Source organism: Podarcis gaigeae, assembly GCF_964106915.1.
Source record: "Podarcis gaigeae genome assembly, chromosome: 10".
Lineage (NCBI taxonomy): Eukaryota > Metazoa > Chordata > Lepidosauria > Squamata > Lacertidae > Podarcis > Podarcis gaigeae.
This window is the reverse complement of record NC_139686.1, coordinates 41,097,258-41,124,439: the sequence shown is the minus strand read 5'-3', so window position 1 is coordinate 41,124,439 and position 27,182 is coordinate 41,097,258. Positions and strand designations below refer to the sequence as shown.

The following is a 27,182-nucleotide window of genomic DNA, read 5'->3' as shown; positions in this document are numbered from 1 at the left end:
TTTTGACATGGGATCAAACTGAGAATGAAACAGAAATTGTAGAGGGCTGTAAATCCATCAACCTGAGCCAAGGGGAGCTAGAAGCCTCCCAGAATTCTTGTCCTTGACAATGTTATGTGTGTTCTGTCTGCAAAATAAGGTAGCTAACATTTAAATCTCTGAAATAAAGGTGAAAAGAAACAGAATAGCATGCTATCAATTTCTGTTGCTAAAACAATGTTAACATCTAACTTGGTGGCAACTGTGGCCTAAGTAGAAAGAAGGGATTTGCTCTCAGTTGATGTGGTTGATTCAGATATTTCAGAAATAGTGCAGTGGCTCATAGGAACAACAAAAGCTGCCTTATATGGAGTCAGACCATTGAGCCATCTAGGTCAGTATTACCTACACCGACTGGCAGCAGCTCTCCAGGTTTTCAGAAAGGAATCTCTCCCAGATGTCAGGAATTGAACCTGGGATCTTCTGCATACAGAGCATATTCCATGGTCCATATTCCAGTTGATACATCATAGATGAAGCAAAGAGAAGAGTAAGAAGGATGTTCCACTGTTGTTTAAATGGTTTTATTTATTAACAATATTTACAGGCTTAGCCACCTCAGCCATTTAGACCAGATTCAGAACCTTGAGGTTAGGTTTGGATATTGTGGGAAGCTCTTTCCTTTTTGATTCCCCCGTCCCCTTTTTTAATATACTAATTTCTTCTCGGGATTTTGTCATTCTGTTTTCAGTCCTCGAGCATTTTGGTTTTCTCAGAAGCAATGGTCTTAATAATCAAAACAATTCTCTCATCACCTGATCTGAAGTGGACAGAAACCATGTTGTCCTGCTTTCTACTCTCTTTTGCTTTTGCATTAAGAAGTAGACAGTGCCAAGTATATTGTTCACACTAAGTTAGTAGCAGCAGCTCTTTAGATTTTCAGAAAGGGGTAGTTTTCAGCCCTACCTGCAGATGCCAAGAATTATACTTGGGACCTCTTGCAAGGAAAGCACGAGTCCTCTAAATTGTCCCCGCATTTTCTCTCTCTCCCTTGCATCCTTTGTGCCACTGTACTACAAAATACTGTGTATCAGTATTTTACTTCCCTTCTGTATGCTGCTGACCACAACTGCTATTGTGGCTAATGTTGTCATCAAAGCCCAAGATGAAAGCTATTTGGACCCCTCAGGTGCTTTTAAATTTTAGTTTCTTGTCATGTTAACAGCAAATTCCCGAGTTCAGGGAGCGGTGACCTGAATGGTGGCATTTTGACTGTAATCTCTGCTTGCTGACTGCTGCTCCAAGAATAAAAATTTAAACCGCAAGATTTAATGAAATCCCTCCGGATTAAGTGCTCAGTGTGCTGAGGAAATTGTGTTATCAACCTTCCCTCTGTAGTAGTAAGCATAAGGTTTGGTTTCTCAGTAGGAAAATGTCCAAGAGAGACAACTCCGAGTCCATCAATAATTTACATTTTTGTTACTTACCAGCCCGGTATTTGGGATTTTGTTGCCATAGCAATCTATCTGGGCCTGGGCAGTGTTTTAAGTGGTGGTTGTATAGGGATTCACAGTGTGTGCTTCAAATTCCTGCGTGCCAAAGTAATCCACAGAACTGTGCTACAGCTGATTTGAGATGCTGTTAAAATCATTGCTCATGGTTGCAAGGCACCTTACATCTATGAAAGATTTGAATATAGTTAAGTTACATCGCAGCCAAGGTTTTATTTTTATTTTTTAGTTGATGATATACTTTGCTAACAAATCAATATTTAGTATGAGAGAATGTGTTGCTGGGAAAAACAAACAGATGATGGTGTATTGATTTAAGATTGATTGTGCGTTTAAGAGTGCACAATCCTATGCACTCTTAACTCAGAATTCCCACTTTGCTTAATGGACTTGCTCCTAGGTATATGTGCATAGGATCGCAACTTCAAACTGCTTTGGATTTGATATAAATAATAAATTTGTATTAAAAGCAGTAATTTGGCTCTGCTACGACATGCATTATATATCATATGTCATGGTTCACATTTATATAATATAATTATGATGTGTTGTAATGCAGTGAGCCCACAGGCTGAATCAGGCCTGGCAAGTCATCGGAAGTGGCCCACCAGCCCCCATGCAAATGTGCCCTTTTCTCTTGCACATTCCTGTTTTCTGAGTACCATCAGCCTCCCAGCAGAGGCGGCACACAAGAAAAAGAAGTGCATTTGCAAGGTCAGGAAAAGCCAACTTTGCAAAGCATCTTCTATCTGATCAAGGTGCTTAGCTGAGAGGAGATGTTCCCAGCCCAGTTTTTCTTCAAAGTGTTGAGGCAGTTGTTTGCTTCCCCTATTTCAGTAAGCATGAGGTTTGGTTTCTTAGCAAGAGAATATCCAAAAGAGACCACCTTGGCCAATCAATAATTTGCACTTTTGATTCCTGGTATTTGGAATTGTATTGCCATGGCAACACATTTGCTGCTTCTGCTCTTCAGACAGAAAGCTCTAATGGTAAGAGCTGTTGAGTCTTATCCTCCATTACAGTGATAGGGGCAGGAATATTGCCTCTGCTCTTGAAAGACTGTATTGCCGTGAGTTGGGGTGGGTCAGTCTGGATGATGCCCCGAGTCTCTTCGAGTTCTTGGGATCCTGTATCTGTGGGAGTAGAATGTATAAGAACAAGCTTGCTGAACCAGTTCCTCTGTTAAGGTAATGACTTTGGCTAGCTGGTTAAGCACCATAATTAGCATCACCAAAGAAGTTGCTCTATGCCACAAGACAAAAGGGTGGGCCTTTCTCTCTTCCCCTAGCTGCTGTGTAGGAGAACAGTAGCCAGAGTTGTGTGTGTGTGTGTGTGTGTGAGAGAGAGAGAGAGAGAGAGAGAGAGAGAGAGAGAGGGGTGTGTGTGTGTGTGTGTGTGTGTTTACCTCTGTGCTAGACTTTGAGGGTCCCTTGGCAACCAAATGGGGAAGCAAGATCTGTTGGAGTCTTGATGTTCTGAGCTCTACTCCCTCATATTATGCTCAGGTTGTATATACAGTGGTACCTCTAGTTACGAACCTAATTCGTTCCGGAGGTCCGTTCTTAACCTGAACTGTTCTTAACTAGAGGCTTGCTTTCACTAATGGGGCCTTTTGCTGCCGCTGCGCCTCCGGCACACGATTTCTGTTCTCATCCTGGGGCAAATTCTCAACTCTAGGTAACTCTTCCAGGTTAGCGGAGTTTGTAACCTGAAGTGTTTGTAACCTGAGGCAGTTGTAATTAGAGGTTCTACTGTATGTGTAAATAAAACTGTATATTCCTTCATTCCAAGGAAACCAAACCCAGGGTAAGCACTGGAAACCCTGGAGTCTCTCACTGATTGGAAACTGGGGTGGCATTTAACAGTATTCTCTGAAGAGCAGAGACAGTGATTTCCCACTTGCATTGGGCTGGGAGGAGAGGAACTTCTTCCTCCAGCCCAGTACAACAATGGGGATGAAATCACCATCTCTGCCCTTCAGAGACACATCTTTCTGCACCATATGGGTGGTGAGTGCGTGTGCAAGTGTCTGCATGATTGTCTGCATAAGTGTGTGTGCGCATGTTGTTATGAAGGTGAGTGTGCATTGTGAGGTGGCAGTACCTGTTTCGGCAGTGCCTACTGTCACTTGACCATGCCTGCCACTGGCTAGCAACCTGTGGAGGCTTGTCCTCTCCCTTCCTGGGGAAGGAAGGTTATGTGGAACATATCACCTTCAGCCCGTGTTGAGTGTTGGTGTTTGGAAGGATCTGATCCTCCAACTTCTTAAAATACACACCTGTTGTTGTATTAGACTTCTGCATGAATGGAGAAGAACCGTAGGTAGGGCAGCCCCACTTTGTAATCAAGACAAGAGCTTGGATGTTCTCCAATGAGTGTGGATAGATGCAAAGGGAATTTTGTCTCTGTGTTATTGTTGGGTATCTTGTTTGATGCTTCATGCTTTATGTAAAATTCCATGTTATTTGTCATCTGTTATTCCAGTTGCAACAGATCTGATAGTGTATTAGACCTACCACCTTGTCTTTCTAGTTCAGCTGTTGTTTGGCTCTTTGAGCAGTGTTTGTCTGTGTCAGGGACACTCTTCAAGCATCTCCCAGATCAAATCTCTGTGTATTCCCTCCCCTCGTCCCACTGATTCCTCCAAGTAAATTAAATAGAAGATGCACATTATTTACATGATTGCTTCAGGGTCTCAAGGGAATCTTTTCCAGATACCATTTATAAAAAATGTACAGAATATGCTCAGAAGTATTATTGCAAAATGCAATCTGGCATAGCTAAAATAATTTTATTCTATTGGTTTTGCTAATGGATTTTGATTTTTAAAATAATAATAATAACTGTTTCCTCTGAAACAATATTGAAATGAAAACCAGATCTTGCAGGACTAGTTGACAGATGCTGTAACAGCAGCTGGGAAATGCAGTCGTCATTACAAGAGCACGTTCCCCATGCTCGAACCCACAGGATCCATAGCCATGGATGAGTGAGTTAATGTTCCAGCACATTATATAAAATATTCTTTGTTTAAGACTAAGACATATAACGCAAATGGGTTTTTGTTCTGTAAAATAATGTTGCATCTTCCTTTGCCGAATTATTTCTCATTTTTCTTGTTTGATTTCTTCATTTATATATGTAAAATTCTAGAAGTAACTCCTAGGAAGTATATAAGCAGATTTATGCCACTGTACTTGCATTTATGTACATTCATTTTCAGCATTCCTATTCCACACTGTTGTTGCTAATATGTAATCAAAAAGGTTTCTCCATTTTATACAGAGAAGACATTCCCCTTCCTAGCCTTTCCCACATCTCTCCTTCTGTCTTACCCTCAGTTGTAATAATCACAATGTCAGTTCTTTAAAAAATGAATAAGAAGAAAAATAAAGAGGGGCTCTTATTGGCTCCTGCCATATCAGTAAATATCCTCCCAGGCTTTGAACAAACTCCATGAGACATGTCCATGTTTCATGGGTGCCAGGACTGGACACACACACACACACACACACACACACACCCCTTTCATTATGAACAGTGGAGAAATGCAAAGTTTCTCTCTGTGAGTGAGCACAATGGTGGCTGATATAGGTTTCCCTATTTTCCTTGAGGGCAGGGGGAGAGGGAACATGCAAGGACTATTTTGTGGTTTTGCCTCTTCACTTTTAGATATGACAGCCATTTTGTGACCTGCGCTTTTTCAAAATTTTAGATGTGGCCATTGATCTAAAAATGTTGATGACTCCTGCCACAGAGAACTTGAAAGGCAGGGTATAGATTGGTAAATAATCAATAACAGGCCTTCTACAAAATTAGCTAATGACTTGGATCTAGACATTGTTTCTGCCGGCAGAAGCATCCTCTGAGAGGAGTTGTACTTATTTCCCTTCTCTCTCAGCATCACCTCCCACACAGTGTCCTAAAACTGTGCAAGATATGGTATTGGGGGTGGGGGGGAGGGAGATCAGCAAAATTCACTCCACACCCACTCACACTCCTAGCAAGATCCCACTCCTGAATCAAAAGCCTTCTGTGGAAGGAAGTAGCTTTTCCATATGTGGAAGGCAAAATCTGAATCCAACTCAATTAGCGGTGGGTGATTGATTGATTGATTGATTGATTGATTGATTGATTGACTGACTGACTGATTTATCTATTTATTTATCTTACGAACATCTGTGTTATTTTTGTGACAACGCATTTTCCGTCACGTATAATATTAACGAGTGCAATTCGCAGCACTTTGTCACACTGTAAAATTCTCTCCTGCGAGATGTGGTGGCTGTCCACTTTGGATGAGGGACGCAGGTGGCGCTGTGGGTTAAAGCCTCAGCGCCTAGGACTTGCCGATCGAAAGGTCGGCGGTTCGAATCCCTGCGGCGGGGTGCGCTCCCGCTGCTCGGTCCCAGCGCCTGCCAACCTAGCAGTTCGAAAGCACCTCCGGGTGCAAGTAGATAAATAGGGACCGCTTACCAGCGGGAAGGTAAACGGCGTTTCCGTGTGCGGCTCTGGCTCGCCAGAGCAGCGATGTCACGCTGGCCACGTGACCCGGAAGTGTCTCCGGACAGCGCTGGCCCCTGGCCTCTTGAGTGAGATGGGCGCACAACCCCAGAGTCTGTCAAGACTGGCCCGTACGGGCAGGGGTACCTTTACCTTTACCTTTACCACTTTGGATGGCTTTATAGCAGGATTAGACAAATTTGTGGAGGATCAGTCTTATCTGTAGCTACCAGCCGTAATTGCTAATGTTCTACTTTCACTGTGATAGGCGGTATGCCTCTGAATGCCAAGAGGGCAATCACAAGTGGGGAGACTGCTATTACACTCTGGTTTTGCTTGTGGGCTTCCAATTGGGGCATCTGGTTGGCCAGTGTGAAAACAGGTCGCTAGGCTAGATAGGTTCTTGTGATCTCATGTTCTTAAAATTTATCAGTGAGAAACTGTTGCATCATTCCTACTTCCATGTCCTGTAGGGAATATCTCCCTCATACATGGAGGAGTATGTACCCTGTTGCATGTTGATCTGCCATCCAAACTCGCCAAGTTTTGTCTTAGCATTTTTTGCTTCCTTCCAGCTATAGCCTTACACCCAGTTTTCACAAGCAGCATTGACATGGGAAATTTAGCAGCTTTCTTCGCATACTGTGATATTGAGAACAATGAGCAGTTCTCATAGTGCAATGATTTGTGATATTAACACATGGGGGACAGTGCTGTTTTTAAAAATCACATACTCCACAAAACCTATAAAAACAGCTCCAGGCTTTGTGGTAATTTAATAGTCTAAAATTGGGATTGACCTAGGACTATAAGTCTTAACCTCCAGCGCCCATTTGAAGCATCAAAGGGAAATAGAGGTAAACAACATCAGGATTGGCAGCCAGTATGTAGCATCGGGATTGGCCAGGCTTTGTATGAAAAGTAGGGGCCTAGGTAGTTACCCTTGCCTAGTCAACAGAGGACTCTCAGTCCTTCAGGTTCTATCTTCTTACAACTTCCAGTTCAACCTGCTTCTCACTTAACTGCCTGTGTACCAATGAGTTAGACCATTGGTACACAGGTGGCACTGTGGGTTAAACCACAGAGCCTAGGACTTGCCGATCAAAAGGTCAGAGATTCGAATCCCCACGACGGGGTGAGCTCCCGTCACTCGGTCCCTGCTCCTGCCAACCTAGCAGTTCGAGAGCACGTCAAAGTGCAAGTAGATAAATAGGTACCGCTCCAGCGGGAAGGTAAACGGCATTTCCGTGCTCTGCTCTGGTTCGCCAGAAGTGGCTTAGTCATGCTGGCCACATGACCCAGAAGCTGTATGCCGCCTCCCTCGGCCAATAAAGCGAGATGAGCGTCGCAACCCCAGAGTTGGTCACAACTGGACCTAATGGTCAGGGGTCCCTTTACCTTTATCTTTTTACACTTATACCAGTATTGTCTACACTAACTGGCAGCAGCTTTCAAGGGTTATAGATGGGGATGTGCCCAGCCGTACCTGGAGATGCTTGGGGATTGAATCTGGGGTTTTCTGCATGCAAAGAACATGCTCTACCACTGAGTCACAGCCTTCCCCACTCTAGACCAATTCTCCCTTCGGAGGATTAATGTCATGGCTGTATCATGTCAAAGATAGTAGATCTAATATAGCTATATTCCAGAATACTCTGGTCTTATTTTTAAAACACATTGTCATGGTATCCTTTTCTCCCCTTACAGAAACGTGGACTTCTGACAGAAAAAGAGAGGAGGCATCAGAATCCACATTGTAAACAGTAAGTTTATTCTCAGTGCCTTTTGAAACTGAATATTGTACGACATTTGCTTCTTTTCCTTGACCAGTCTGTTCTTTCTTTTACCAATATAAGAAATTAGTCTGGTAAGCAATTTCTGCCCTCTCTTAAAACTCAATTTCATTTCACTGGAGTGGACATTTTATTCATTTATCCTATAATCCTCTTAGATAAAAAACCAAGATAATCCATGCAATGTATCTGTGCTGCACCACATAGGGACATATCATTAGTGTTTTCTCAACTAGTATGATTTGGTGCAATAATATTGGTTAGGAAGCCACAAAATAAAAGAAATGGCAAATAATATTTCTGTTTTCTGGGGGTACCTTTATGTATTTTTCATACATTGCATGACAGTGTATTCCTGGCAAGTGGAGCAGAAATTGGAAAATCCTACAATTGCTTTGATGTTTAGCTGGTGCTTGCCATTGTATACCTGAAGGAGCGTCTCCACCTGCATCGTTCAGCCCAGACACTGAAATCCAGCTCCAAGGGCCTTCTGGTGGTTCCCTTATTGTGAGAAATGAGTTACAGGGAACCAGGTAGAGGACCTTCTCAGTACTCACACCTTCCCTATGGAATGCCCTCCAATCAGGTGTCAAGGAAATAAACAACGATCTGATTTTTATAAGACATCTGAAGGCAACCCTATATAAGGAAGTTTTGAATGTTTAATGTTTTACTTACAGATAGGTAGCCGTGTTGGTCTGCCATAGTCAAAACAAAAAAAATTCCTTCCAGTAGCACCTTAAAGACCAACTAAGTCAGTTCTTGGTATGAGTTTCGTGTGCATGCACACTTCTTCAGATGAGTGTATCTGAAGAAGTGTGCATGCACACGAAAGCTCATACCAAGAACTGACTTAGTTGGTCTTTAAGGTGCTACTGGAAGGAATTTTTTTTGTAATGTTTTACTGTGTTTGATGTTTTAATTGGGAAGCTGCCCAGAGTGCCTGGGACAACCCAGTCAGATGCATATAAATAATGTGTTATTGTTATTGTTATTGTTATCCATGGCGCCTGTGAACCAGAAAGGTGCGTGTTGATGGTGCTGGGGAACACTGTATTTCACACTGCAACAAGGGCAAGATATCTTATTCAGATCTCAATTCTCAATACAGTTGTACCTTGGTTGTCAAATGCCTTCGTACTCAGACTTTTTGGCTCCTGAACACCGCAAACCCAGAAGTGTGTTCTTGTTTGCGAATGCTTAACGGAAGGCGACCATCCGATGCAGCTTCTGAGGCTTCCGATTGAGTGCAGGAAACTCCTGCAGCCAATTGGAAGCCGCGCCTTGGTTTTAGAACTGTTTCATGAGTCAGACGGACTCCCAGAACGGATTAAGTTCGACAACCAAGGTACAACTGCACATATGATCAGCTTCCAAGACAATTTTGGGAAAGGAGACTTGCATAGGCTTCTAAGTCATCACATGGATCAGGTATAGGGAACCTCAAGCCCAAGACCACTCTCCTCCTTTGCCTTGCTTCATATCCCACTTGAGAGTTTTTCCTTAGCTGGAATATGTCTTTGAACTCCAACAATGCCTCTTACCCTCCTGGATGGAAGATAGAGAGGGCTGTATGTAGAAAGCAGCCTGCTGTACAAAGGTATGATTTACATTAAATGCCCCCCCTTTACTCTGACCCTATTCACACACAGGTGTATTCCTATCAGAAGCTTGCCCAGAAGGAATGCAGCCCATTGGCTGAAAGAGGTTCCCAACCCCTGATATGGATGAACAATTGGGATGCAAAGTGATCTGAAAATGTGTAGATGATAGTATTGCCTCAGGATCATGGTTTTTAGCTTAAGACCTCATAGAGTTTTCAGCAAATTCCCACTGCTGCATTGTGGAAACAGTGTGTTTGTGAAATGGGCAGATGGTAGCACACCTGTGTTTGAATCTTTCTCTCTGTTTTATACACGTAATCAAAAATCCCCCCATTTTAGCTTTCTTTAGCAGCTGGCATGAGCACCCTGAACTCATATCAAAACCATTCAAACGGAATCTGAATGTATTTATGTACATGAAGAAGAAATTAATCAACCTTTGTTGGTGCTCCAATGAATACAATCACCCTTCCTCCTTCAGGCAGAATATAATGATGAGAAACCTTTTCATAGCATCCATCAGTTAATTTATCAGTCATGGCATTATGATTATAGAATACAAATGTTCTAACCATGAATATATAATTACAGAAATGGAACTGTGCAGTGTCCATTTAACACATGTAATACATAATTTATTTAGTTCACCGTTTGGACTCAATTCTTGGAAATGTAATGTAAACAGAATTACCATTTTCTAATTTTTAAACAATAACTTTATGACAGAGTTTGGGAATACTCGACTAGCAGCAGTCAGTTTGCTTTAGGGGACAGGTAAATTGCAACACAGCAGATTTGTCTATCAGCCACATTCCTCCAATTAATATAAATGTTGAGCCCTCTTGAATAAAGGTACTCAAAGGAGTATGTCTTTCCTAAAATGTATAACATGGATCCTGCATAGGGCTGCCATAGTCTGGAAATTTCCCAGACATAGCCGGGATTCGACAGTTGGAAATAGCGTCCGGGTGCAAATCTCTGAAAGCTCAACAACTTATGTGTCCAGATTTTCACTTTTTGAAATATGGCAACCCTATTCCTGCAGAACATTGTATCATTTCAATTACTGTTTTTACTTCATGAAGTTCTATAGAATGCATAGCAAATATATCCCTCCCTCCCCCCAAAAAACCCTACCCTGCAACTTCCAGTTTGAACACTTTGATCCTGTCTGTTTTCTTTTGAAAGTAATGGATGGAAGAGAATTATTAACTTGGAGTGTGAGTTGAAAACATTGGGTTTTGCCACATGGAGAAATGTTGGAGGCTATGCTCACTCCTGCTAATCCATATCAGCACGGATGTTGGAAGTGAAAAAGAACTGTTGTGCAGAAGCACCAAGGCAGCTGGTATCACTCTCTCTATCTCTCCTTGCAGATTTGCTGCCTTCCCTTCTGGCATAGCACAACGGAGTGAAATCAACCATGGGGGAAGAGAATGTCTGGAGGGTTTCGGGTAGAGCAATGCATTAGGAAGAGCTATGGCTCTGCTCCACTGACTTTGCTCATCTTCAGATGAAGCCCTCAGCATGTTGTCTCTGATGTTTCATTAACTGAATTAGGGATGTACAATCTGTAAGGAGCTCATCCTACACTTGAGTAAGGATGTAAGGAGCTTATCCTACACCCAACTGGCATGTTCTCTCCCTCCTGGTCGATCGTTTGGGAACTTCAAAAGCTTTCTTCAGCCCAAACATCACAGCGACCGATGTCAACAGACATCAGCACACTTAGGGATCCACAGGGTCTTCACAGCTTGTGTAACAGATCTCAGCAACTCAGCATTTCGGCTAATCTACTTTATTTACTTATAAACACACGGAGCACTGTAACATGGCTCCCTCTCTCTCTAGCATCAGACAGCAAAGAGAGAGAACAAAGGACAATAGTCCCACTTCACGGAACACAGTAACACAAACATCCTGTCTCTGTCACTTCCCACTCTGTGGAGTCAAAACATACACCGTCATGTGAAAGACAAAAATCCCATGGCTGCAATCACGGAGCAGGAATTCTAACACAAGCAACAAAGCCCCCACCTATCCACAAGTGGGAGATAGATTTTAGCAAAGTGGAAGTGACAACAGCATTGTGGGCAGCAGGCGTGCCACCCTTTTGCTCTTAAGCAACTGTAGCCCTCATTTTATTTGCAGTCGTCACTTCCATGTACACACATTTGCAGCCTCAGATATGCCCCCACTGTGTTGTTTGATATTGTGAACTGCCTTGAAATTGAAAAATGGGATATACATATTCAAATAAATGAATATGAGGGCAATTATCTCCTTCTGCACATGTCTATTGGTTATAACAAGAGCAAGCAAGCACATTAAAACTGATGGGGTAGCCATATTGACTAAGGCAGGTGTTAGCTCTTTACCTTCAATGTCATGAAAAGAAGACAAACTGATGGACTTCTATTTTATTCTCATTATTATTCTTTAAAATTCATAAGCTTTTTGTGGTTTTGGCTTTGATATTTCCAAAGATCATAACCCTGTGGCTGTGGAGGAGGCTAAACTATTGCAATACCCCTTGCTGAAGAGGTGTCTGTTCATCATCCTCACACAGTTAGCTGTTATCAAATTTCACCTGCCATGACAGTTATTTTGGATTATCATACAATTGACAGCTATGATGGTTCATAATGGCTGTCTAGTTAATGACAGTTTCCTCCATCATTCATGTATTATAAAGATAAATTTGTGTAATTTGACAAATCGGGTTATTGTTCAGATTAACAATTGGCTCATGAGGATGATGCTGGAACAATGGACTAGGTTTCATTTCAGCCAGCTGAAATAAATCTCATCCCAGCCCATTGAAAATAACAGTAATATGAGCAGTTTCACTCCATTACTTCCAGAGAAATTGAATTCCTTTTCTTTCAACCTTGCAGATTCATAGAATTACAGTAGATCTTTTATTCTTAATTTTCTTTGGAAAGCTGTATGCTAATATTTTAGGTTCTAGTGCGTGTGTGCAATGAGATGGAAACGTCTGAACACATTTTGAGTCCATTTCTATTTAAAATGCAGTTGCAAAGCTTTGAAAAAAGTTGACTTATGAAGGCTGTGTTCTAGTAAAAGAGGAAAAATTGCTTAAAACTTAAAACCAGCATGAATTCACTCCTTAGAGGTTTGCTTGAGAAGAACTCTTGATCGCTATGGTCTGGGGACTAGGGCTGAATGCTCCTTGTACCTTTGGAAAACAGCATGTGGCAAAGTTAGCTTTGAAACTGGTCTTCTGAGTGCATTGTTAATTACTAACGGCAGGAAAGAAATTTAACACAAGGTCTCCTGGGACATGTTGTTTTAGATTGCCACTTAACTGGGCAGATTCTTTTGGAAGAAAGCATACTATTGTGAAAGTGCTTTGGACTCCTCTATTTCCCAGAAGATCATCCACAGCCACCTTGGAAATCTTGAGGCTGATTTTTAATTTATAGGTATCAGGGGTCTTAAGATATAACCACACAGGGATTTATCCAGCACAGTATTACTAACATGAATACATACTAAGTTGTGTGTGGTTCCAGTTATTGTGCATTATTGTGTTTCACTGTGTTTGTTTGACACTACAACCAGAGTAGCAGTGCTTTTTTCAGACAAAAATCCTAAGACATGGATTTACATTCTGCAGTTCTCTGACATGTACTAGTTATTCAACCTAATTTTGCAAAATGGTCCTGTCTACAGACTTCCCTGGGGACTTCAATTGCCATCTATCATTTTAGCACCTTGATAGATTACTCACCATTATTTAATTTATCTTCAGATTCTTCTTTGCTTTCCCCTTAGTTAACAAACAAACATAGTGCACCCCCCAGTGTCCCAGAAGTCGGATAATCCTTTGCTGAATGGTTGGTAATACTTTGTCTCAAGTAATAATTTTCTGTGTGAAGGCTATGGCCCTGATCCAACAATGGATGTTCAGCATACGGAATAAGGTTTCTACAAATGATTCATTCTCATCTGTTCTTGCTAAAGGCTGTTGCAGCAGCACAGCACGGCTTGTATCTTAAGGCAGTACAGACTGTTTCTCAATTCATGCAAGTAGTAGGACATCAGTTTTTCTACCTGTGCCAAGCACGTGAAGTGGCTTAAGAACAAAATAAAAGATGAGGCATGCTTATCTCTTGGCTGCTCTATCAGGAGGAAACTGATGCATTCTCCTTAGCCTGCTACAAGTCAACCCGTAACCTGTGGCCCTTCAGATATTACTGGCCTCTGGCCGTCATCATCCTGAACTGCTGGTCATACTGCCTGGAGCTAATTAGGAGTTGCAGTCCAACAACATAAACTCAGAAGGCCAAAGGTTACCCACCCCATGCTCTAAGCAATGGCCTGAAGAGTAACTTTTTTAGGTGCTGTTTCACAGGGGGTGGGAATAAAAGGAAGTTGTCATTTTAGGATGAGTCTTGTCTGTTTCTGGTTCACTTTTCACATGCTTAAAAAAAACATTTCCATTTCCAAATTAACCTGTGAGTTTGTAGAAATTATTTCATGTGTAAATACGTTCATGTGTAAATAAATATTTAAATGTGAGTTTTCTCTCAAGATGCACATTTAATGCAAAGTTTGAAACAGTTAAACTGACCAAAACTTCATCACAGCATTACACTGGTGGCTATTGGGGAGACAGGCAAACGGATGAGATGGCAACTATTAACTATTGCTGCTAATAATGGATTTTATTGCATAAACAGTAGTGTGTCTCTGACATGTTTTGCCAACCCGCCAAAAAACACTGACACCTGGTGCTTTATACCCACAATTAGACCCTTTGATCCACACCTAGTATAAAGTACCACCTTGCATTGGCCCCAATAGGGCATCATTTAAATGACACTGTAAATGCTGTAACTCCACATTTTGCACACACACACCCCCACTGCCTTAGTGCTGGCAGTGTAATTGCAAATATTAGAGAACTGAACTTTGTCTAAATTATCTGGCTATAGCACACATTACCACAGATCTGTTTGAAGAGTTTCTGTGTGCAGCTGATTAGACACTCTAATGAGAGTGCCATAAAACCCCGTGTATTGTGTTTCTTTCTTTTCTTCTGGAACATTATGTCTTCAGTTGTCAAACAGCTATAACAAACTAAAGCTTAAATGTTCAACTGAAAGAAGCAGTAGCAAATGACTCATTTTTAGTATTTGGAAAAGGAAGGAGAATACATTTCTTAAGACTTAATGCTCTGGATCCAGAAACTCTCACGGGAAGCACACGTCCACCATCTTGTTTCAAAAGGCCTTTGGATCCTCACTGCTTCTCTATCTTTTTTTTTTTAATTCTCATGTTCTTGTTTAAGGGCTTAATCTATTGAGGTTTTATGTTTTACATTTTGAATTTTGTGTGTGTGTGTGTGTATATATATATATATATATATATATATATATATATATTTGTTAGCAGCATTGAGACCTAGCTGGTGAAAAGCAGGATACACGTTTTTAAAATAAATAAACAAAAATAACCTTAACAGAATGTTGTGATGCCGCCACCTTGAATGACTTTAAAGTTAGCCATACTCTTCATGAATCTGTCTATCAGTGGCCTACAGCTCCCATCATTCAGCATGGTCAATGGCCAAGAATTACAACTGCTGTTAAAATCAGGTTCACTAAAAATGGTTCAGTCAAACCACCCTCTCCCAAAATTATCTTATATTTTCAAGGCAGTCATTCTAAACAGTTTTGTGCCGTGTTACATGAGAGTAAGCCCCAATGAAAATTAGTGGGTCCCCCTGGGCTCCTCCAGGATGAATGGTAGGGGAAAAAAAGGAAAAATCATAACATAAATCTTATAGCTTGTCAGGCATTAGCTGCTTCCTTGCCCCATAATTTGGCATGCATTTTCATGCACATGTATTTTCAGAGCACACATACACACTAGTTAAACATGTGCTTGCCTGCAATTCTCATTTTCCTATCATCACCTTGCCAACAAAGGTCCGTATAGTAAAAGCTATGGTTTTCCCAGTAGTGATGTATGGAAATGAAAGCTGGACCATAAAGAAGGCTGATCGCCAAAGAATTGATGCTTTTGAATTATGGTGCTGGAGGAGACTCTTGAGAGTCCCATGGACTGCAAGGAGATCAAACCTATCCATCTTTAAGGAAATCAGCCCTGAGTGCTCACTGGAAGGACAGATCCTGAAGCTGAGGCTCCAATACTTGGGCCACCTCATGAGAAGAGAAGACTCCCTGGAAAAGACCCTGATGTTGGGAAAGATGGAGGGCACAAGGAGAAGGGGACGACAGAGGACGAGATGGTTGGATAGTGTTCTCGAAGCTACCAGTATGAGTTTGACCAAACTGCGGGAGGCAGTGGAAGACAGAAGTGCCTAGCGTGCTCTGGTCCATGGGGTCATGAAGAATCGGGCACGACTAAACAACTAAACAACAACAACAAGTATTGCTTGTGTTCTAAAATGAAAGAAAAAGACTCGGTTGAGATAGCTCATGGCTACTAGTGCTTTTGCAGTGCTTTTCTTGCTTGATTCAATTACTCATCACTATGAAAAGTTCAGAGCATTTTAACAGCCTCAGGGTGGTTGACCATTAGCATTTCATGATGAACCCTGTACAGTTAAACAGTTAACAGCATGCCTGCCTGAAAAAAGCAGCTGCTTTGATATGCTGAACAAAGACCTTCACTCTTTCTATCTGGTCCAATGAGTCTGAGAAGTTATCAGGTAAGGCAAAAATCTTTTGGTGTTCAAAGGCTCTGTGTTATCTCTAGCCTGGCTTTTTAGCAGCAAGAGAAAAAGCAGGCTATATTGGTGAGTTGCCATGGTCCAGAGAGGAATGGAGAGTGGCTTCATCCCATCAACTGCAGCTTCAGGCAAATGACTCACCTTGCATGCAATAAAATGTACTATAAACATCAGTGTACAGGAGTATATAAACACCTCCCTCTTCCTAGACGACTACATTGAGCTAATACACTGCTTGCAAGGAAATGACAGTCTGAATTACAGATTTGCATTAGTTACTTGGTGCATCATTCCAGAATATTGCAAGTGAGCATGGATACATGCCACACTCTGCTCAGTAAGCAGTCATAATCAGGAACTCATTTTGTCACGACGCCTCTGTGCAAGATTCCTCCTGACCCCATTGGATTTTTTCCCAGTTATGTATATAAGACATAACTTTTTGGGTGAGGGTGGAATCGTTTATTATCATTGCCAAAGTTAATGAAATATCTGACCATGCAACTTTACAAATTTGCTTTGAATGTTTTATGTGGGATAGTAAAATCTATGAGAGCAGTGTTGGAGCAAACAGTACTTTTTGCAAATCAGAGTAACTTAATAGTCTAGTACAGGGGTCGATAACCTAAAGCCCATGGACACCTCCCCCCCCCCCACTCAGGAACCCCTGCTGCCCTCTCGGTCAGCTCCTATGTGCCACGCTAAACCGACAGGGAGCACAACGGGGACCGCCTTCCAAGACACTGGCTGGCTTCCCATTGGCTGCAGAAAACTCCTGAATCCAATGGGAAGCTGTGCATGCCTCCTCCATGCCAGAAGGGGTGCCAGAAATAGTGTTTGTGCATGCGCGCACACGCACTCTGGCCCACCGTGGCATCTGCAGGACAGTGAACCAACTCAAGCCACAAAAACTTTGTTTTTTTATATATAAATATTTATTAAGAATTTTTATAAGAAAAAAGCATAAATAACAAACAACATTGCTTATGTCATACACAAAATTTCATAACTCGTTTGGACTTCCTCACATTTCCCGCTCCCACTTACTTTGTTAAAAAAAATTTTCAAGCAAATTATCATCTTGTTTACAATCTTATATCCACTCATTTAAATATAATCTGATAGTTCTCCCAAAGGATTTGTCTTTTCCTTTATCTCGCTTATCGTCTAGTTTCAGTCTATTTTAGTGGTGGCCAATTATTTATGATCAAGCATCCTTCTTAACATTCAATCAAATTACAATATTTTTGTAAATAAGTTTTAAATTTCTTCCAGTCTTCTTCCATCCTTTCTTCTCCCAGGTCTCGGATTCTGCCGGTCATCTCTGCCTCAAGCCACAAAAACTTTGCTGACCCCTGGTCTAGTAACTACCTCAGGACTCAGTTGCTAGAGGGCTGGGGAATAGTGGGGAGGACGTAAACCTCCAAGCCACTGATGGGGAATTTTGCAGCCTACAGGCCTACATAGGCTCACCAGAGCCTATGTAGGCAATCACACCCTCCCTTGCTGGGGCTGAGGTGAGCCTAACATTAGGTATAGGAAAGATCAAGTTGTAGCTTGAAGCTTGAGGCCACAGCAGCTGCAAAGAAGGAAGAATTGGGAGCACATTCTTAAGTGTTGCCCTGCACAGTGAAAGAAAAAAAGTTTCAAATTCTAAACCTGCCATGTTTTGGCTGCAAAAGAAAGCTATGCACCCCCTTCTTTCTTTGCTTCCCTGGCATGAATTCAAGCTAGGAATCTTCCTTTGTAGTTTCAAAACGTGATCTTGTATGCTATCAAGTGGGTGGGTGACCCTGAGCTTCTGTCAAAGTGGTATGTGGATACAACCCTTTGTCTCAATCCAGTTTCACACCTCTGCCCTAGCTAACCTGATGCCCTCAAATGCAGTGGAGGTTGTTTCATTGCTAGTGTTGAATTGTGATTCAGTTGCTCACCCAGTCAGCTTTTGTTTGTGGAATAGGGTCACCACCATGCCAGTGTGATGTAGTGTGGTGTAGTGGTTAAGAGCGGTAGTCTCGTAATCTGGGGAACCGGGTTCGTGTCTCCGCTCCTCCACATGCAGCTGCTGGGTGACCTTGGGCCAGTCACACTTCTTTGAAGTCTCTCAGCCCCACTCACCTCACAGAGTGTTTGTTGCAGGGGAGGAAGGGAAAGGAGATTGTTAGCCGCTTTGAGACTCCTTAAAGGGAGTGATAAAGCGGGATATCAAATCCAAACTCTTCTTCTTCTTCTTTTCCTCAGGCCAAGCCTGTTTGCTTTACATACACGCTTACATTTTAAGCAACTAAGTAATGGGTGATTTGATAATGTGCAGAACTCCTCTCACTTCTTATCAATAAAGAGGTCTGTTGGGACTTCCTTTTCACAGACTATTTACTCTGTCACTATCCCATTTTTCCAAAAGAAATTGCAGTACTTTGTCAAATGTCTTGTGTGTTATCAAACAGAAATGGCCCAGAAGTTTCAGCATTACCCTTTCCCTGCCACATTGCACGTCTCTTTCTTAACTGAATTCATTACATAAATTTTCCTACTACATTGCATTTACCTTTATTACTAACTTTTTTATTCCATAATCATTCCTGTATAATATGCTAAACAGAGCTCACATATAACAAAAAACAAACAAACCCAAAGGGTGCCCCTTAAAGTGCTAAGTGTATGAATAGTTCTACAACCCAAAGTGTGCCACCTCACCCTGTCTAATGGTAGGCTTTGGTCCTGTAACTGGCAGATGCAAAAAGCTAACTACTATGAAATTTTGCCTGCATTTGGGGCTTGTTATGTCCCATCCTGTTGACGCAAGGCCATTTGCCTTTATTAGGAACCCTGGTGAACACTGCCATTGCTCCCAGGACTAATCTTCAGGGACTCTGCATTCTCTTGTATAATTCCATACCAGAAAACACTACTACTTGCATAGCTTTTACTTCCTTTCGTGTGTGTGTGTGTGTGTTTATTAAGCTTGTCACCAATCAGATCTTCAAGTGACTTACACTGCAGAACATAAATACATTTTTAAATAGAAAGGAAAAGGAAAATTATATAAACATTAGCATTCCATACAGCATATATAGCAGCAACAACAACATTGGCAGCACAGTAAAACAAAACAAAAAAACACAAAAATCTATGCTCCCAGCAGAGTGGAATTAAAAAAATCAAACACTGACATGCACACTCCCTAGCCCAGAAATCCCTAACTTGGAAACGTCAGCCACTTGAACCCAGTTTTGTTTTAATTCCTCACTGTACCCAGAAGTCCAGCTTCAATGCCAGCTACTGCAAATCAGTGGTGGTGGTAGAATGAGTCCTGATCCAGGAATGGTCCGGTCATCTTTTGCAAATTCAGATCAAGAAGAGGTGGCAAAAGGTTTACCTGCTCTGCAGATTTTTCCAGTTGCTGCTGCTCTCCTGCCAAGGAGTCCAGAAAACAGCCATGCCTCCCTGGAAATTTATCTTCCCTACCTAGAGATCAGATATCAAGGCCAGTGGCTGTAACTGTAAATCAGTGTGTGTGTGTGATTTCCTCCAGGGATGGTCTGGTTGCTTCTTCTCTCTACCTGCACCACAGTTGTTCTGGCCACTGTTCTCCTGCTTCTGTTGGGAGTCTAAAATAAGATTGGACTGTTTCATGGGGGACAAAGCTTTCAATGTCTACAAAGCAAAATGACTTTGTTAACGTCTCCACGGCTAGAGGAAGTATGCTTCTAAATACCAGTTGGTGGGAATTGCAGATGGACAAAGTGCTGTTGCACTCATGTCCTTTTGCAGGCTTCCCAAAGGCATCTGGTTGGTTACTGTGAGAACAGGATGCTGGACTAGATGGGCCATTGGCCTGATCCAGAAGGGCTGCTCTTATGTTTAGCAAGGGCGATAAATATAGTGGTACCTCGCAAGACGAAATTAATTCGTTCTGTGAGTTTTTTCGTCTTGCGAATTTTTCGTCTTGCGAAGCACGGATTCCAACCCAAAATCCAAAAACCCCCCAAAAAGTTTTAAAAGTTTAACTTACCAAATGGCTGCAAAAGAAGTTTTGGGAAAGCTTCAAAAATCACCAAAGTCTTCAAAAACCTCAAAAAAGGCTCAAAAAAGGAAACAAACTTGCAAGACGTTTTCATCTTGCGAAGCAAGCCCATAGGGAAATTCGTCTTGCGAAGCAACTCAAAAAATGAAAAACTCTTTTGTCTTGCGAGTTTTTCGCCTTACGAGGCATTCGTCTTGCAAGGTACCACTGTATAAGACAACCTTTGCAATTGTTGAAAAATTCATTCTACCACCTCTCACTAAAGGATTTTGGGTGGCTTCATATATGACAGAATAAACACAAACTTCCTTTCCTATGTTCTGTTGCTATGTATCCCTTTATATAATTATCCCTATTTTAGGTTATTTTTTAAAATGTAACTGAGCTAGTGATAATTAACCAACATGTTAAGAGAGATTTTTTTTAATGATAATGCATTACAAGGGCAGCTCTCCTAGGAACAGACAGAAGCAGTAGACCAAGCCTGGAGAAATACAATTTCTATTTTAATGTAGATGTCATTAGTGGCAGTGATGGCAAAAGAAGTGGACTATGCAGGATGCAACCTTCCATCAAAAGGGCTATAAAACAGAACATGCTTTGAAGTTTTCCATTAGGCATCAACAACTATGACTTGGTTTTTCTAGGGTAATTGAATCTCTTTTCTCAGCTGAGAAAGTCTCTCCCTGTGTGTTGTACGTGTTAAAGAGCCACAATACAATGTTTCCTAATCAGGAGCTTATAGTTTTCCAACAAGCAGTGTGTTCTGTGTGTTCATGTGTTTCTGTGTTCTGTACACAGAGTGTTCTCTGGTTTGTAGATGAGAAAGTAGTATCCAGTGTACACCACAAATTCTATGTGTTCACCAAAGATGAAAAAAGAAGAAACTTTTTTTTTTTTTTACTCTAAAGAAATAAACAAGTTCTAGGTGGCAGGAAGTCGTGGACCTTTCTACCAATTATCAACCATCATAATGCAGACTTTTGACTCCTCAGGAGACTGGCACATCTAAGGCACTCAAGACCAGTTCAGCTATTCCTCATCGCTTGTGCATCGTACCAGGTACCTGTTGTCCACAGTGCTTGACATGCATATGCTGTGTGCATTTACGGTGCACAGATCTTAAACATTAAATACTGTTGCACCCTGCAGGAAGCATGAGCACATAATGAAGCATCAGCTTTCACTGGGTTTTTCTGTGGCCTGTCTGTGTAGCGAACAAAGGATAACCTGAGGGTTACTCTGCACATTACTACTGCCATGCAGCTTTTGCCTCCATTTCTGTAGCTACTCCAGGCAAGCAGCCATTTGTGTGTGAGAGTCTGTATTCCACTCTATGCAGCAAGTGCCGTGTGAAAGCAGTTACGTGAAATCAGCCTCCATGTGGTGTCCATTCCATGTTTAGTTGCCCTTATTATTCTTGTTCAGAGGCATTTACATTTATCTTAACATTCACCCTTACAAAAGGGCTTCCCTAGAAACTCGCCCTGTTGCATCTAAACATGTTTCCAGTTTTGTAATGATGTTGTAAGGTAAGTATCAAATAGCACTCTTTATCCCATTTGAGCCTTCCTTGAGTCAATCCCAGTTATGCAGTTTGTGAATTAAACATAAAGTCCTGGTATATAGCAAGCTCACAAACAAGATTTGCATAATGAACTTCTTCAGAAGTTCCGAAGATGTGCTGTGTGCATCTGCTAGGCAAATATTTGCATACAGTATATAGTTCTCGCAGTAGGTGAGGGATTTACACATGCGGTAGCACAGTTTGCTGGGCAGAGAAAATGGATAAATTCTGCATTTCGTTTCCATATGAAATATTAATTCAAAGTCTAGGCCACTGTGGTGCACACTAAATCTAAATAAGCAGAGTACTTTTGCTAATTAATCCAACAATCAGTTTACTGTTTTTCCAAATGTTGCTCCAATATATCAATATAAAACAGCACAGATCCAGCAACGTATGGCCCCCAGATCTTGGCTTGCAACGCCCATCATCTCTGACCATTGGCCATGTTGACTGGGGCTGATGGGAGCTAGCGTACAACATCATATGAAAAGCCACATGTTTCTCATTACCTGGGAAACTACCTTGGATACAGCAAAAAGGAAATCCTAACCCAATTACACGTGCTACAGTAAACTTTATTCTCTGATTATATACACTTATGCTACATTGCAGATGGCAAATTTCTTTGGCTTTAGCAAAAAACAAAACAAAAGAATCAGTGTGAACTCAGAGTCTGCTCAATCCACAATCAGTCCTTTATGTACTTACATATTTATCCCTAGCATCAGTATGTGTACTGCAGCCAAGTACACAATAGCAAACCATCTCAAGTGCCACAAATGTATTGCCATTGTTCAGCTGGGAATTTAAAGACATTTAAAGAACATAATTTAGAACCTTATTATTAGTAGTACTAGTGTTAGTGTTAGTATTAAAAGGCTTTTCCTACGAGAAAACTGGAAACGTACAGTGGTACCTCGGGTTACAGACACTTCAGGTTACATATGCTTCAGGTTACAGACTCCGCTAACCCAGAAATATTACCTCGGGTTAAGAACTTTGCTTCAGGATGAGAACAGAAATCATGCAGTGGCGGCGCAGCGGCAGCGGGAGGCCCCATTAGCTAAAGTGGTGCTTCAGGTTAAGAACAGTTCCAGGTTAAGAACAGACCTCCAGAACGAATTAAGTTCTTAACCCGAGGTACCACTGTAGTTGGTTTTAATAAACCATCAACATGGTGATGGTGATTGAGGATGACTCCTTATTCAAAACACATTCTGATGTTGTGCAGCAGCCTCAGTAAGCCATACTGAATAAGGTGGGAATAGTGTACACTGGAAACCAGAGAGAAGATGGCCCATCAATGTGCTTTAGAATAGGGATGCGGAATCTGTTGGGCTGCAGCGCCCATCAACCCTCACCACTGGTCACGCTGGCTGGGACCGATGGGAGCTGGAGTTCATAAACATCTGCAGGGCTAGGGCTTCCCCTTCCCCTATTTAGAAAAAGATGCTTCTCCACTTGTGGCTATTACTTCTTGCTTCTGCCCATGTAGCATCTGTTTTTGCAACACCAACATTCTCAAGGATCTCCATGCAAAGAAACATTGCAGGCATTTTTGTTTAAACACAGATTTCCTTGAACCATCTGCACTCTCTGTTGTTGAGCCACCATTTCTTAGAAAATAATCCTGAGGAAGCAAAAATAAGGTTGCCATGGAAACTATTGTAATGCAATGCAGCCTTAACACCAAACTATAGCATTAATTAGGCGTTAATTAGGGGAAGTGAGGAGATTGTTCAGGAGAGAAGTGTCCTTTCACCAAGTGTCAAATTAATTTATGCCAAAAAAGGAAGACAAGAGATAATGTAAGCATGTGAGGGTTAAAATATTTCCAAAGGACTGCCGGCTTGGATCTTGGTCAGGTTAATACTATTCCCTCAGTGCAATGCTGATCGAAGTTTCTCTGGCTTCAGTTTACATCTGTGTGCATGCAAGCAAAAATACTCACAAACAGAAACCCTTGTTTGTCAAGATGTTAAAGACCTTTCCATGTCCCTGATTTTCTCAACATAAACAAGCCAAGTCCATACATCCTCTAGCAGCCTGTAGATGAAACAGGGGAGTTTTGTGAATAAGCAGGCTATTTATTATTTATTCAAAGTTTCCTAATTAAAAAACCAATTCTCTTTGAGACATACACAATAGCATAAGCAGTAACATTACAACATGCGGCACAACTCAATTAAAAACAATAAATCAGTATAACCAGCCAAGCAATAAAATCTAATAATAAAATCCAACATCATAAGATAAGTAGAGGCCAGCTGGATCAGGCCAATGGCCCATCTAATCCAGCATCCTTTTCTCACAGTGGCCAACCAGATTCCTACAGGAAGCCCTCAAGCAGAACCTGAGGACAGCAGCACTTTCCTTTCACTTTCATTGCAACTGGTATAATAATATCAGTGATGCCAAAGGACATTTAAGAAAGGACTAGAACAAGACTAGTGCAATTCAGATCCAAATGTACAGTACTACAAGCAGAAAGCAAGTCCAAAAACTGCTGGCAAACAGATAAGCATCCCTGTGTTAATTGGAGAACTACCAGTGACCATTCCAGTGTTGCTGCCCTTAGTACTTTTGAAAGTTGCCCAAAGGAGGTGTTCCAGGAGCTGCATGGACTCTTTCTCATCTAAACCGCATCCTTTTTTTTACATACCTATGAAAGTATTTGACCCTTCACTCTCCTTCGCATCTGGGAGACCTTGAATTCTGCTGTAAAGAGCAATGACTTTTCTCAATGTGACAGGAATAACAGCCTTAAAATGCTAGTTCTATCTATCTATCTATCTATCTATCATCTATCTATCTATCATCTATCTATCATCTATCTATCTATCTATCTATCTATCTATCTATCTATCATCTATCTATCTACAGTCATACCTCGGGTTGCGAACATTATCTGTGCAGGAGGCACATTCACAATCCACAGCGTTTGCAGCCTGAAGCGCTTCTGCACATGCGTGTGATGGCATTTTGTGTCTCTGCACATGCACAACTGCCAAAACCTGGAGTTAACCTGTTCCAGTACATCTGGGTTTGGCACAGTCCGCAACCCGAAAACGCGCAACCCGCAGCATTTGTAACTCGAGGTATGACTGTAATGATTTTCTGTGTACGCTGCAGTTAATGTCAAAGAGAAAATATCACTAGCATAAAATGATCTGAGCCTTCGAATGATGCATTTTAATGATTTTATAATAATATTAAGCATCTGGTGCCATTTTTCAAAATCAGCAAATAATAGTAATTAATATTAAATTGCCATGAGCAATTTGACAGGAAATAGCTCAGCAGCTTTAATGCAAATAGTTTTTAATTATCAGCTATTAGACCATGGAGGCTAAATACAGTATAGCACAGCAGTGAAGTATATAAAGTTAGCAAGGGCCTGGAGTTTGGGCTTGAAGAATATTTCTTCCCTAAGCCCCGCAAAGACAAACAGTCCGGGAAACTAGATCAATAACAGAGTGTTTCTGCAGAAGATTTTTCTATAGACATGTTCCAAAGGTGTTGGCCTACCATTACTGAGGAACATGGCTTTAGGGAGAACCGTGTGGCAGCTGCCAGGTTCAATTAAGATTCTTTTGTTGCTGAGGGTGAGAGAATTGCAAAAGAAGAAAACTGGGTACATCTAGTGATCACATAACACATGCTTTAGTCATTTCCCCTGGAACCTGATGTCACAAGGTGGGATATGTACAATTTAATCTGTTGTTAAAGCACAAATATATCACTTTGCTGAGAGTGGCTGTTCCTGGGTACATTTCAGTGCTTTCTTCCTCCTTTTCTTGGAACCAGGAAATGGGCCTCTCAGAAAAGGAAAAATCAAAGATTGGTGGTCCCACTAAAGTGGGTGAAGCAAGCAATGAACTAAAATGTAGATCCAGAGCATTGAGAGGGAGAACAATTGTATGAGGAGCCCAAGGTTGATAGTGATGGACAGATATGTCCATTTGTTGAAATAAATAAAAAGATCATCAGCATTTTATTGTTAATTTCACCAATTAAATATATTTTTGTATGCAGTTTTGACTAATATATACACATTTCTACAAGCAATTCTGCCAAATAAAATGCATTTTTGGATGTTATTTTGACTTATATATGCATTTTTTAAATTGATACTTTACCCTAGAATATATGCATTTTTTCTACTTAATATTTGGCTGGAGAACGACATTGTAAAATTTGGCATGTGAATTTTCAAGGATGACTGTTTCGTTTTTGCAAATATAGCAGGGTTGCCTTTAAATACAATCTGACTCAAATTAACCTCCCACCACCGCATCATCGATGGAGCATGTGTGTGTAGGGTCACCCCAAGGCAGTACGCATTACCAAAAAGCAAAAACAAAAGAACTAATTTTCAAATATGCTTATTTATATATACAGGTGTAAGTTTAGAAATAATTGCTATAACTTAAATGGCTATTCAAGACATGGCACCATGGTGTGAAAACTGTTACCAAGTGACTACGAAGCTGTTGGTGAGCAGCTTCAAGGACTTTGCTTGTTCTCCCTTCTTATGGTTCTCTGGCTTTAGGCTGAGCTTACACTCAGGAACTCTTTAAAGAGAACACACCTTCAAATAAAGGACTGTTCTTTAATTTCTCTCAAAGATAGGACTGTCTTCTATAAATTATTATTATTATTATTATTATTATTATTATTATTATTATCATCATCATCATCATCATCATCATTTCTATACTGCCCAGGGATCACAGAGCAGTTTACAATTTAAAAAACACAAAAAACACATAACATAGTAACAAACAAAAACAGTACCTTCCCCCAAATAGGACACAGGGCCAACCTACAAGTGTAGTATTCATGCACTGTGCAGACATTTGTACTTCAGGCAAGTTATTTGCACAATTCCCTCTTCCCTGGTATATTTTTAAAATGTATACCACTGCTCATTTTCAAAGCTCAAGGTGCCTTACAACCTGAAACACAAAACAACAATAAAATGCATAACAATCCCCTTTAAAATTTACAAATATTGATCTCAAAGCCATGTCCCCCCTCCCGAAATCAAAATCCCGAAACAGACAATGTAACTAATACAGCCAATGAGACTGATGGAGCTCTACAGATTGGAACAGCCCCTCAGAGATGTATTTTCATTTCTCCGCGCCTTTAAAATGTTGTATGTGGCAACAACTCCCCATCAAAAAGTTAGTGGAAGTTCCTGGGGCAGTAAAGAAGATCATGGGATGGCTCAATAGTCACAGCAAGCCATTGCTGCTGCTCCATAGTTCAAAGGCTGAAATATTAATAGAGAATCGTCTTCTGCATGATGAGTCAAGTATTTTACAGACCTCGCTAGAGAATACAGAACCTCTTTCAGCTTTAAGCAAAGTCTGTGTTTTCAGCATCCCATTCTTTCTCCTAGAGAATTTGGTGTTTGAAAATGCATTTCCCAGTCTTTTTCTCCCTACCTGCCTCGGAAAAGATAA

At 41.2% G+C, this 27,182-nt stretch overlaps 1 protein-coding gene across 4 annotated transcripts in view; it reads left to right on the top strand.

Moving 5' to 3' along the window:
* SYT1 (synaptotagmin 1) overlaps window positions 1-27,182 on the top strand; it is a 326,137-nt gene that overhangs the window by 115,841 nt on the left and 183,114 nt on the right. For all 4 annotated transcript variants that reach the window (XM_083699415.1, XM_083699412.1, XM_083699414.1 and 1 more), the window contains exon 2: window positions 7,701-7,756. The gene's annotated coding sequence lies outside the window, so the exon portion shown is untranslated. The remainder of the gene's footprint in view (window positions 1-7,700; window positions 7,757-27,182) is intronic.